Below are 14,182 nucleotides of genomic sequence, written 5' to 3'. Positions count from 1 at the left end.
AGTAAAAATCACGGACAGGTCATGGGCAATAAACAAAAATTCACAGAAGTGCGTGACCTGTCAGTGATTTTTTTTTTTAATATACTAAGAATATCCCTGACAAAATGAGGAGGGTCCAGCTGCCGCGACAGCTGCAAGTGGCCCCTCACCCACCCGCCAAGGCTGGGCAGCTGTGAGGTGGGGGTTGTGGGGGGGTACCTGCTGACCGCTCCAGCCCCGAGGCAGAAAACGTCGCAGACGTCTCTGGAAGTCACGGATTCCACGACATAACCATATCCTTAGAAATGGTACTTCTCTACTGCGTTTACTTTTGAGAATCCCACAATATTTCCTTAACCCTCACGACCCCCCTGTGAATGGTTGTGCACGTTTTACAGATAGATCCTGCTGAGGCATGGAGAACTGAGATGACTTTCCTTGGCTGTCACAACAAGCCAAAAGAAGAGTCCCACCTCTTAGTCTCCTGCTTTGCCAAGCAGGCCACATGATTTTGTGTTGGATGGATGTTCCATGAAACCTCTGTCATGTCTTCTAGCTTTTGTGAGGAAAATGGCTTTGATTTGTTTTAACTCTGCATGCTGTCTGAGCAACACATGTCTTCAATATATAGTGTGTGACCATTGGCCAGGAAAGCTGCAGAGTGGTGCCCTTGCTTTGGATAAAATATTGGGATGGGGCATGTGCTCATTTCCCATTGCACAGGCTTTATCAGGGCAATGATTGAGAGACGGCCGAGGAATCTGCTTCTTGAGCATCCTAATCAGAGGCATCTTGTTCCAAATTTGCCACTATGTGAACTCAACACTAAAAGTGTCAGAGTTGCTTAGAGATTACGTACATGATAGCAATCCAAGTGAAGGGGATACCGAAAGGCTGCCTACCATTTATGTTAATGCAACCAGGAAGAAACTGCAGATGAGGTAGCTGTCTAAAGGGAAGACTATGTTATTGTCACCCACTACTTTAAATGGGGGAGGAGGGGCTGGAGCAGATGGAGAGTGGGAGGGAGTGTGTGCGTGAGAGAGGGATTAGTATAAAGTACTACTACTCAGAGGGGGTTCTGTGGTGGTGGGATGATCTAGTGCTGATTGCTTGAAAGACAGGGAATGAGCATTAATACCTTTCTATTTCTGCAGAATTGATGTAGTCTATCTGACTCCTGTTGCATCCTACAGAAGCTCGTAGTTCTCTCCCGAATTGTGAAGCTGCTTTTCGTTTGGGGTGTGTTGTGCTTCCCTCCCCCCTTTTCAGTTCTACATTGCTGAAAACTATGTATCACAATGACCTGTGTTTTGGAAGAGTCCTCTCTGACAGTAGGAAATAACAAATCCTGGCATAACGGGGACCATCTCTGGCTGTGACGATCAGCAGTGGACTTAAAAGAAATTCAAACATGCCAATAGTGATCATTATAGCCTCTCTATGTAGGAAAATACAAAGATATTTGAGTATGAAACCATTGCCATGCTCTGGACTGCAAGACTTCATCAAACTTCTAAGGGCCCAATTTCCTCCACCCCCATTGATGATACATTCAATGGGGGAAGTATATAGAAGGTGCTTTGTTGAATTAAGACTTGATTCTTTGAGGCGCTGTCATCAATTCCTGTGTGAGGTGAGGGGCCCAGAACCGTTGAGCAAAGCCAGTGCGGACTCAGCATGAACCGAGGCTGATTTGTGGGTGGGAAATGGGACAGAGCAGTTCCAGAGGAGTTCCCCTTTAAGCTTTCAGGTTCACTGGAACCCAAAATGAAACACAAAGTTCTACCATTGACTCCAATGGAATTAAGATGCCGCCCATTTCCCTCATAAGCCTATGTGCTGATAAAGAGTACAACTGATTTTATTGGTTCGTGGGCAGTGCTGAAAAATACTTGCCCCCCCCACCCATTGGTTGGTAATTATTTTAGAGTTTTTTGAGGGGATTACCAATGAATTGGAAAAGTCAAGGAAAAAATTGTTTGACGTTGAATGAAATGCTTTGTTAGCCCTGAAACGTGTTGTTTTCAGGCCCCAGTTATAGAACCGTAGTGGCATCTCCCTTTTTATCTGATAGCCCAGGGGTTAGACCACTCACTCAGGATGTGGGAAACTCACGTTCAGTCCCACCTCTATCTGCTGCAGAGCAGGGTCTTGAACCCAGGATTCCCATATCCCAGCTGAATGCCTTAACCATCAGGTTATAGAGTCATTCTCAGACCCACTGAGTGAGTGAGTTTGTTTGTTTGTACAAAGTGGTACAGTTTCAACAGGAGAGACTGTGAGAGAATAGCCAATAACCTGGTGATTGGGGCACTTATCGGGAGAGCTGGCTTCAAGTCCTGGCTCCAGAGCACAGATTCAAACCTGGGCCTCCCGCATCCCAGTGAGTGCCCTGATCAGTAGTTATTGGGCATAAGGCACTAGCTCCTCCTTTGTTTTGTGAATGGCGCCTAAGTCTCCTTGTGAATCTAGCTCAAAAACCCAACGTTTTGTTTGGGAAACGTTGAAATGAACCGTTTTGATGTTTCCAACAAAAAATGTCTCTGACTGAAAAAAGTGCCAAAATCAACATGAATTCCTAAAATGTTTTGGTTGATCTGAATCTTCGCTTTCTGACAAAACTTCACCCAGCCCTAACACAGTAGAGTGACTAGACTTCTGGGAAAGAGTCTACATATGGTTATGTCCGGGTCACTTAATTAACAGATACCCACCATGTACTTGAACTGCTTATTATGCTGGGAATCAGTAGATGCTCTTTGGGGGAGCCAAAGGTGGGTATTTGATGTTGCTACCTGTGACTAAACATGTGCTGTCCAGTTACTAAAAGAGCAGTGTTTCTTTAAATACTGGAGGTGATGCCGAGCAGCCCATGTCACTTCACTTGTCAGAGAAAGTTAATTTCATCATGTGATCTAAGGTGATGTCATGTGACTCATGCCGCATGTAGTCATCAGTTTAACTGGAATACTTCATGGAGCAGGCAGAATGAAGTACCTTGCTGCTAACCTTCCCAGGGAGAAGCAGATGGTGAACGTTCTGCTACTGGCACCCACTGTATATAATCTGCTTTTTCAAACTGCTATGGCCAAGGTGTCTCACTTCTCTGTGGCTTTGAAACCATCGTCTTGTTGGCTCTAGCTATTGTACGGGTCAGGCAGGCGTACTCGGTGCAGGTGCTGTGCACATCAAGCATTTCAGTGATTTTTGTGAACGCTATTGTAACAGTGGCTCTCTTGCTTTTAAGCCTGTGCAGTTGAGCCTGTAGTTCACTGGCAGAATGTTTTCTTTGAAAGCCAGCGGTGCTTGTTCTCATTCTGTGAAGAACATCGTCTCTCTAATGCCTAGCGTTTGCGTGCGTATGTGTGCTGTGATCGACCGGAGAAGCGTATGGTGCTGTGCTGTTGGTTTGTGGCTGTTTTTTGTGTGGAAAGCTTATGTATAAACATATGCCCATTTATGGCCTGTGAAACATTATAGCATATAATCCATTAATTAGTGTCAATGTGGCATGATTGTTGCATTTACATCTTTTTATTTGGATTTAATGCCTTGAAATGTCAGTTTCCTCTCAATGTTGGTGCATCTTCAAAGCAGCAAATTGCTTAGAATGGGTTTTGTGTCTCGATCTTAAGAACACTCATTCATTTGGTCTGTGTCTCTGTTCCCCTTCCAAAGAGCATTAAGCATTAGTTCTATGAACCTTCTCTGTTACTTATCATAAAGTTCAGCCATACCATTAATTGGTTTTGGTTCTGTTCAATGTAAATGTAATAATTTGATTTTCGTCTAAAATATTCAGTCATGCTTACCATATGGTGAACATCATTGATACACAAAAGCTACTTGCTGTTTTACTTTTGGAAATAGTTACAGCTTTCTCAGTAAGAGCTTCCTAACCATCTGCTACCCGCTCAAAGTTAGTGTTCATGTAGACATCTGCAGTTGTGACTCCAGGGTTATTAAGCAGCCATGTCCAGTTGAGTGCCCTTGTGCGTGGCTCTCCAAAAATCAGCACCGCATAAAGTGATCACTTTCGCTGCAACAAAAGCTGTTAAGTTGCGCACGTGGCAGGCAGCAAGTAAAATTAATGTATTTTGACATGGGAATATAGCCTTCCCAATTAGCCGCAAGTTTAGATTGATGCCCTTTAATGCTAGATTGAGTCTTTCATTAGACCACTTTTGTAATCTTTTTTTAAAACATGCATCGTATCCAAAAAAGATTACGCTGTTTAAAGTGAACCAATTGTTTGTAACTAATCACAATAACCCACAAATTACAGAAAGAAAAGACCCATGGTGAAACTTTAGCCTCATTGAAGTCAATGGCAAAAGTCCCATTGACTTTGGTAGGGCATCTAGTCTATCCCAGCCAATTTGGTATTGCTCCCTAAGGTAGATTTTTCTAGTACGTTGTCCCATGTAATTTTAGATAACTAGGCCCAGCCAGTTGTGCAATTTACATCTAGCCCTGAGTTAATGATGGAAAAGGGAGGAGAAGGCTCATGGTGCCAACAAACCCAGCAACAGCCAAAACCAATCTAGCTAATGTATTTGAATTTCTAATGTCTCCAATGTTTAATTATGTTATCCATATGTAAGACTGTGAAATTCTTGTTTTGAGTGTTACACAATACCTTCTGTTGTGTATGGCAATCACGTTTAAAAATCATGCATTTTAAAAAAACCTAATTTATGTATATTAATAAAAATACCTTTAAACTATTAAACCTTGACATATTTTTATAAATCTCAATTAATAGATACAAATAACATTGCCTGGTTACTTTTGTCATTATGTTCAACCTGGACAATGAGAATAAACTTAACAGATTCACTTTGTTCTCGGTCAGTTTTCACTCATTTGTTCACTCTTTCTCACACAGACACACACATGGCATTTTCTTTTCAAGTACAATTCTGTTATTGAATAAGCAGTAGTTTTGATCAGTGAAATATTTTATCTCCACAAATGTTTCAGCTATGATGTCAATTTAAAGCTGATTCTTAACAGCATTCGTTGTTAAAGAATGTCACAACAAAACTTTTTTATAATGAATTAATATAGAAACTAAATGCCCTGATTTCTGACAAGAGTCAGATAGTCTTATGACAACATGTCAAAAGTCCAATAAATTGAGATTACATGATAGGAGTTTGGGAAACAAATTGTAGCCTTAGTAACATTAACTTGATTGTAATTGTTATACGTTCTTCAACCTGTCAATGCTCAAATGTGGGATGCAGTGTGTGTGACAGACTCAAAATGAGAGATGCAAAGTATTCATGCAGGTAACTTGAAATACAATGGGATTTTGGATTAAATAGTTCTTTCTTAGACTTTTTCTTTCTGATGTAAATAACTTTCAATAGTAAAAGTGAGGGGATTCCAAACTTGTGTGGAATGTAAGTAACTTTGGGACTAAAATGCATCATCCCTCTGAAAAAGGGGGACCCTCTCTACTGACTGCTAATGGGAGAACGTTGGCTCAAGTGTGGAATTCTGGGGTCTTTTGGAAGCTGAGATGCAAGGACCCAGTCCAGCTGATGCTTAGGCGGTGTAACCATGTCCATGTTCTCCTGCATGTCTGCAGGATCATGGCCCTAGTTTCTAAGTTCACTGTTGCATGTGCGTGAATGTACTAGTAATTGTGGCATTTGTGCTTGTTGACTTTGGATATCTGACGAGCAGTTTTGGCCTCCCCTGAATTGGATGAATTTCATTGTGTCTGGGGGGGGGGGGGGGGGGGGGCTTAGATTTTCTCCCCCTTAGGCCCTGCCTATGGATTTTAGTACAGGATGGAGCAATTTGGCCTCTGTTTACCATGCACATTTTTTCTTTGCTTTCAGACAATCCGTTCTGTTGATAGTTGGCAATCCAGAGATAACCCCATAAAAACATGGGGGTGGAACGGGGAGGAAGCAGAGTGTTTGTTAGGGGAAAAAAAACCTAAAGATTTTATTTTTATTGAGCACTGAGCTAGCACTGAGTCAGCACATGAGGACAGAATACATTCAGGGAATATAAGATGGATTCTTTTCCTGTTGCGGAAAGGGTTCAGCTGCAGCACTCCTTGTTTCTACTGAGAGGTAGGGACATTCCATGCTGGAATTAAGTCTTTTTTTTTGGTTTAAAAGCCTGGCAGAAGTATAGATCTGAGCCATTTCTGTTTCCGTTCAGATTGGTGTAGTCTTGGAACCTTGTAGTGACTCAGTGATTTGTTCAAGAGTTCAATTGACCTTGAAATGTGGTGGAAGTGAGAGTTTGTCTTCCTCAGTTTTGGGAACTTGTTTATAGCCAGTTGCAGCATGTTCTTGTTCCTCCTTAATTTAATTTCTTGCAAATTCTTCTTTCAATACCTCTTAAACAACTCCCTGGGGAATGAGGAAAAATTGCAGTTAAGGGTTCTGCTTAAGAGGGTCCTTTCTCCTGGACGAGGATGTTTCAAGTTGGGAGTACTATAAATGCTGAAGAATCAATGGCTCTACTTCTATGAACACTTCCAGCCATGAGTAGTCCCGTTGACTCACCAGTCCCTAAAGGGCACAACTGAGTAGTCCCATTGCTTGGGGATGAGAGGAAAGCATCTAAAGAACTTTTTTTTTCTCATCTGAGAGAAATGTCACTCCTGGAGCTGGACACAACTTGTCATTGCTATCCTAATGTAACTTCAGAATGTTCCTTGCTGGTGGTTATAACCTTCTGAAGTAGATTGAAGCTGAAGGGTGCTGCTGCTCTGTTCTGATTATGCTACATAACAGATCGGTTTTGTCCCTCTTCTGATTTGGTGATAGGAGCATATCCTTAACTGTAGCATTTTTGCAAGTTTTGCTCTTAGAAGTCTGGAGAGGGGATAGATACACAATAGCGCTTACAAAAGTAAAAATGCTAAAATGATCTATAAATATAACATCTGTGTGTATCGAGGATTTCTGTTGCTATGCTGCACCCCATGCCAGTGACAAAACGGGTAGAACTCTTTTGATCCTCTTCCTCAGTGCAGTCTACACCCTGATTTTATAATTGGAAATAACACTTCTCTACCTCAGTGGAATATGTTGAGGATAAATACATTAAAGATTGAGGTGCTCAGATACAACAGTAACGGGGGGGGGGGGGGGGGGAAACGTAAGTACCTCAGATGGGATGCATGGAATACCTTCATCATCCCAACTGGTCTTCAGTGAAAGAGTTGCTGCACAAGAACGTGCACTGTTAATTTCCTTCACCAGCTGCTGGCACTTGGTTTTCCAGAGTGACAGAAAGTGGAGGTCTGATCAAATCTTTTCTGACCAACTCTGGGTCCCATGTCACTTCACTAAAGTTTGTAACGACAGAACTTAACTCTAGGTAACTCACTACCAGCTTTTGAAATCACAGTGATGAGTCTCTGATGACTTGTTCTTTAATCCATAAAGAAGCCACCCTTGGCAGCCTGCTGCTGAGTCTGTTCCTTCCACGAAATCCTACGATTTAGGGTGTGTGTGTGTGTGTGTGTGTGTGTGGGTCCAGAGCAGGGTAGGGGATTTTTTTTTTTAAATGGCTTTAAAACAATTTCAGCTAATTAATATTAATGTAAACTGTAAAATAAAAGGTATTTGACTTGTCTTGTAACTTCCTATTGCAAATAGCTTACTGTGACTCTCAGAATTTTAGTAAATTAACTGTTTTTTGACGTGACAAGATTATAATTTAACCCATTTTTTTTGCCATGGCAAGCAATATCCTTCTGTCTGTTCACCTAATATATTTATTAGGCCCCAGTCCTGCAGTATCTGAATGCCTTACAAGCTTTGATCTATTTACTTTCACATCATCATCTCTGTGGATAGGGAGTTCCCCCAGTTTACAGAGGGTACAGAGAAGCTAAGTGACTTCTCTAAACTCTCTCAGAGGAGGGATTTGAACCCAGGTTTCCCGAGTTTTAGTTTGGTGCCTTAATTACTGGAATATCCTGAAGTGCAATAGTACTTCCTTTTTTGGCCCAGCCCATTTCATTTGTGAATAAGATCCGGTATCTTTTCTATCCCTGGGCAGACAGAAGAACTGATCTGCTGAAAGTGCTGACCCCTACCCATAGTTAAAAAAACTGGCATGTCTACACAGTGTTAAGACCTATGGCATGGCTGTGGTTGACCTAGATCAGCTGACTTGGGCTCGCTGGGTTCCAGCTGTAGGGCCACAAAATTGCAGTGTAGATCTTTTGAGCTCAGGCTGGAGCTCAGGTTCTGAGACCGGTGGCTGGGGAGGGTCTCAAGGCCTGGGCTCCAGCCCAAGCCCAAATGTCTATACTGCATGTTTTAGCTCCGCAGCCTGAGTCAGCTGACCTAGGCTCTGAATCTTGGTACCACGGGTTTCTTCCTGCAGCCTAAACCTACCCTGTGAGGCTAGAGAGACTTCTACACAGGCTGCTGAATAGTAAATGCTTCCATTGAGGTTGATCCCTGGAGTCCACCTCAGTGCACCTTTGAGTGCAGTCACTCGTTTTTCATTAAGCAGTGATTTGATTAGATAAAAATAAAAGTTGCTTGAGCATTCATTTTTTGCAGTGATGCATAGCAAATGTATGCAGATTCAAGTAGGACTAATCTGCATGCAAAATATAAAAGTGTGATTCCTAACCCATGCGCACCTGTATTGAAGTTTAATCGGCGACATATATTTAATGGGAAGAATAAAACTTAATAATGTGCACCGCTCTCTGAGGTTGGATGTGAATTTAGTGGAAAGAGATCCTTACAGTGTTGACAATGATTCAGCTGTTTCAGGATTAACTTAAAAGCTTTCTGTAATTTTAAGAAAACTCTTAGTCAAAGTTAAGGAATATCTTAAAAAAAAAAAAAAAATCCCTCTTTCTTGAAGCCATTCACTATTGGTCCCTCCCCCAGCTACTGTGCTCTAGAGACATCCTTTTCAAGTGCCTAAATCCCTTAGAAAGCACAAGTGACTGATTCTGATCTCACATGTACCAGCATAAATCCGGAGTAACGTCGCTGATCTAAATGGATTTTCACCAACATAAAACCAGCGCGTTGTGGGATCAAACTTTAAATCTTGAAGAGACCTTTGTGATAATCTAGTATAACTTTCTGTATTACACAGACCATAGATTTCACACGCTGTTTCATTCATCTATTCTACCCCAACCACTTGTGATTGAACTAGAGCATATCTTTTCACCTTGAGGGTTTTGCTGTGCAAAACACGTTGGGTAGCAGTAGAGTGCATTTTGCCGGATGTATCTGGCATGCTGGTTCAGAAATGATATTCAGTCCAATTGGGAGTAATGAGGAAAAAGGTGAAGACAAATGCTGTCATTTTTTTCATGCTTGCAGCTCATATATGAGGAAAGAGCGTGCTTCTGCAGTCATGTTGTTCATCAAAGACAACTGAAATCAGTTACAGTGCAAAGGTGAATGAATGTCGTGTCTGAAATTCTGAAATGCTTTCCCATCATGCCACTGCCAACACTCCACTGAAACACTGAACTCTTGCAGTTTGGGTGTGGTTTTTTGTCTTGTTTTTTTTACACATTTTTAAATTGATTGTAGTGCTGATGAACGCTGTGGGATGGACCGCACTGGCAAAGGAAGTCTTCTATTTATCTGCAGCAGAGGGAGGTCAGTAGCAGTACAAGCCAGTGTGCCTCCACCTTATCTTGAAGGAATCCTGCAGAGAGGAGGGGGTGTTTCAGTCTAAATTCTATTCACGTTCTTGGATTCTTTGTAGAGCCTGCCAGCCTGGGTGCTAAATGCCAACTGTAATGACATTACTGGTGATGTGGATGGGAACTATCAAATGCATATGACCGGGTCGCATGGTAACAGCCGTTGGTCAATACCAATGTGGCCCTATTAATCCTTGGGAGTAAGACTTTTTGGTTTAAAAAAAAAAAAAAAAAAAAAAAAAAGATTGGCTATACATTTTAAAGAAAAGCAAATGCAAATACTGGAAATGCTTTAAATAAATAAAGTTGACACCAAATAATCAAAACCACTTAACACTGTGACACAAACTGACAAGAGCCAGGAATTTCAAAATTAAAGTTGACACTCTGTCCTTCGCATTAGCAGCTATGAAAACAAAGGGCACCACGACATGAGTTAAGAGCAGAAAGTTGGCCTTTCCTCTGAGTTGCTGGGGTTCTGTCACACTGAGCCATAACCTTTATGCTGTTGAAAGAGGGGAGTGGTTATGTATATGAATTACCTCGTTCTTGTTTTTTAATGCTGGTTTTATTTATTTATTTTTAATAAATCTTTCACAGAAGGATTAAACACTTGACTTTTGGAGTCGAAGGAGTTGTTCTGGGTCTTTGTTACTGGGAAATAACCACCTAGAGCCCCCTCCCCAGTGAAAACCAAATCAAAACAAAACAATCCTCTCGCAGTAGAGCTCCTAACACTCAAAATCTGCCAAATGTTGGAAAATTTACTGCTTCAGCCGAGCCTTGTATCTAGCCCAGATGTACCTAATGGGTTAATCCAGACCCACCCAAATTGTTATCAAGTTAGAATCAGTATCAAATTCCTGATGTGGCTTCAGCCCATCTGCACTTATATCTATCTATATTCTCCAACAGGGAATAGGGACCTGTTATTTACATTGAAGTAACACTAGGGACTCCATGCCCCTCACAAAGCATGCTGCTTATTAGATGATGATGCATGTTTTCCACTTATTCAATGAACATGGTGGCAAAAATTTCAAACCTGCTCTTTAAAAAACACCGATAGATTTGTGTGTTGTTTCAGCAGGAGGCACATCCTGTCTTCTGGAGATGGTAGACAAGATGGAAGGAGTCAAAACCGAATACAGCCTTTGTTGTATGCTAGGGGGAGGGGGCAGGCATGGGGCATCTGTAGATGGAATGGAAAGCAAGGCCTGATTCAGCAAAGCTTAGGGGCTTTGTTGATTTTGGGAGCCTCACACAGTTCTGGAGGAAGCTTTCTGTGTTTTGAGGCTCCTTTTAAGCAACGTAGACAGGAAGAGAATGAATTGCCCCAGCTGTTTATGCACCAAAATATGGGGGAGAATCCGCTTTAACAATGTCTTGATAAATGTTGGGTACCAAATGCTTTAAACTGCTTTATCAACCAGACAGTGACTCAATAGGAAAGGGTTTCATCCAACAAGACCACCTGTGAGGTCTCTTGGCTATGAGCAGCAGGTCTAGAGAAGGGCAAATTGTTCCCAGAGCACTCAAGGAGCCTATAATACCTGAACAAATGACTTAAGAAAAGTAGATCAATTAGGACCTCCATGAGTCACAGGTGACAGGCTGGGCTGATGTTCTGGGAAACTTGGTGGGATGTTGGAGTACTAGAAAGCTAGCCCTTTCAGAATGCAGTTCCTAGCAATGAAAGCGGACAAGGATTTTCTAGAGAGATTGATGAGCATTTTATTTTTATTGCCACTGAATGGGAAGGAGATGACACAGAGCTCTGGATGACAGAAAGCAAAGAAGGCCACAAACTACCGTAGCTTTCAGCTATTTTGTGTTACGCATAAGGTACTGAGGAAAATTACTGTGCATTAGCATCTGGAAATGGCTGGCAACATATATACTGCATATGAGGATGAAGGCGCCTGGTGGAGATAATACTTAATAGGCAAATAATCTTTCAGTTCATCCTCCAGGCTCAAGTCAGCCCATAGGTATTTGTAATAAGGGATTGTACTGACAATGTACCAACTTCTAGTTTGGAAGGTGTATGATTATCCTATAGCATATTAATGTATGATCAATGGTTGGGGGTGACAATATAGTTATGGTCAGGGAGATTCCAGGAAGGATATAGAAATAGGAAAGCACAACTACTGATTTGAAATTGGCAGTTTGGAATACCAGAAAAAGTTCATCATGAGGTCTGGCTGGAAAACAAGAATTCTGTTAGGTGAAAAATTCGGAGGTTTTGACATTGGTTCATCTTGATGTGGCACTAAACTAAGATCTTTTAAAAAGATTTTGGAAAATACAGGAGTGAGACACGCTCCCCACCCAGAGTCTCTGCTATACCGAATTTGGACTGGAGCTTGAAAACACCATTGGCTAGTCTGGGATGGGTATCTCTCTTTGGCTTTGAGCAGAAATTCCATCCTGGACTCGAGAAACTTTCTTGACAAAAGTTTCATCCAAAGAAATAAAAAGGTGTTCTGCCTGATTTGGAGCAGGGAAATGAAGCAGGGTCTCTCACATTCCAGGAAAATGCCCAAATTACTGGTCTACAGTGCCAGTCTCTCTTGCCTCGAGACTATTTATACAGAGCAGAACAGCTCCAACAGAAGAGCGAGCCTAATTCTACAGCTGATGCTTAGGGTACTCAGCTGGGATGTGGGAGATCCAGGCTCGAGTCCCTGCTCTGAATCAAGAACAGGCTGTAGGTACAGGTGACCTATTGATAGCTAAATTCAGTGAATAAACTGTTTCTTCCACTTGTGATTTGTCCACGATCAAATAGTGAATTATTTGATTACCATATTGTACAAACATACTGCAAAAGGAATGGAAAATATCTTAGAAGGATGCAACATGTCCCTTATGGACCTCTTTGGGGTGATTTGCAACTCCAGGTGGCAGCTGATGCTGTTGTTTGTTTGTATTGTATTAGCACCTAGAAGACTGAATCAACATTGTGCTAGGTTCTGTACAAATCTTTGGTAAGAGGCTGTCCCTGCCTCAGCATTAAGCAGACAGGATTGCTAGAAAACAGTGAAGTGAGTTGCCCAAGTTCATACAGCAGTTCAATGGCAGAGCCTGGAATAGAACCCAGGTCTCTTGTGTCCTATCGACTGCCCTGTGCTAGAGAGAATGAGTGGTGGTCGGAATTTCGCAGTAGCCTCTTTGCTGGCACTTCTTGTACAAGGGCCAGGAACAATTTCTCTCTTTAATAAAATCCCCACTGTGGCTGGTGTCTGGAGTTGGGCCTGAACTAGATTCTAGAACTAGATCCTCTGGATCTAAACTTTGTGCTGAGGCCCGTCACTACTTGTTGTGATAGAAAACCCAAGTAAGTGCAAGATGAATAGTGCTGTATTTGAATTATTTTTCTGTTTGTTGGTCTGCTGAATACGCCTACACGCCAGAATTTATTGGGTGCGTTTAGGGAGGTTGCCAGAGATTTTAGAATGTCATTGGGAGAAGAATAAAACAGATGGTTTCTTGCAAAAGGATCCCACTGCTGGGCACTGAATTAGCTTCTGCCAGGGAATGAGGACTTACCCCTGCCTAAGAATAAGCTCAAAAATCTTAAAAGGTTAGTGGCTCACATATCACAAGCTAGTGAAGTGTACCTTTAAACAGATGTAGTCACTAATTAATCAGTTGACTGCACATAGATTCATCCTGGCACAGCAGATGGCCTCCTGCCAACTGGCTCTTTCTAAAGCTAAAGGTTTTTGTTTTATTTTTTAGAATGCACCATTTCATTTTGTAAGATCAGGGAAGCAAACTGAAAGAAAGACCCGAGCCTTTGGATGGCATTTGCACAATGTAAGGTCTTGTCAGTGTTCTGCTGTCACAACAGTGCATCATAGGGCACTACGTTTTTTTTTTTTTTTTGGTTTGGCGCATGTGTGCAAAGTTCATAATGTGCTGAAGGCTTGTGGTAAACCTGTAGTCTAACAAAGCATTAGACGTTTCTGGTTCTTCCTGTTTTCATAACAGCATTACAGGTAGTAATTTAGTGAAGTAGTTTAAAAAAATAATCATCAAGCGGCCTCATGGTTAGATAACTTAGATAACAAAAGAAACTTCTGTGTGATTCAGGACCTGTGTTTAGATTGTGGATTTTTGTATTTTAAGTTTATATATGCTATTTGTGACACCAAATGATAAGTCTTTAGTCTTTTATGGTACTTTTTGTCCAAAGGTCACAAGCATCTTGTAAAGATTAAATTAGTTATTCTTCTGATTTTCTGCCATTGTATTCCTTCAGGTGCAATCTAATTTTACTACCTCTTCTGTGGCTGCTTGTTGTTGTTCATTTTGTATTTCAATAGAACCTAGAGGTCCCAATCGAGACTGGGACCTCGTAGTGCGAGATGTATACATAGTAAGTCATTCCTTGCCTCACTGAGCTCACAGTCAAAATAGGTAATATTATTGTCCCCATTTTACAGATGGGGGTGGGGCCTTGTGAGGCACAGACAGAGACTTGCCCAAGGTCATATATGAAGTCTGTGGCAGAGCTGGGAA

At 41.7% G+C, this 14,182-nt stretch overlaps 1 protein-coding gene across 5 annotated transcripts in view; it reads left to right on the top strand.

The window, feature by feature from the left end:
* The window catches only part of IL1RAPL2 (interleukin 1 receptor accessory protein like 2), a 556,797-nt gene that overhangs the window by 59,473 nt on the left and 483,142 nt on the right, over positions 1 to 14,182 (top strand). Inside the window, exon 1 of one of the 5 annotated variants that reach the window (XM_054038770.1) lies at positions 6,048 to 6,074. The exons of the other annotated variants lie outside the window; for them this stretch is intronic. The gene's annotated coding sequence lies outside the window, so the exon portion shown is untranslated. Of the gene's footprint in view, positions 1 to 6,047; positions 6,075 to 14,182 lie in introns of those variants that run through there. 5 annotated transcript variants of the gene reach the window in all.

This window comes from Malaclemys terrapin, chromosome 9, assembly GCF_027887155.1.
Source record: "Malaclemys terrapin pileata isolate rMalTer1 chromosome 9, rMalTer1.hap1, whole genome shotgun sequence".
Lineage (NCBI taxonomy): Eukaryota > Metazoa > Chordata > Testudines > Emydidae > Malaclemys > Malaclemys terrapin.
The sequence above is the reverse complement of the archived record's forward strand: the minus strand, read 5'-3'. Positions and strand labels throughout refer to the sequence as shown.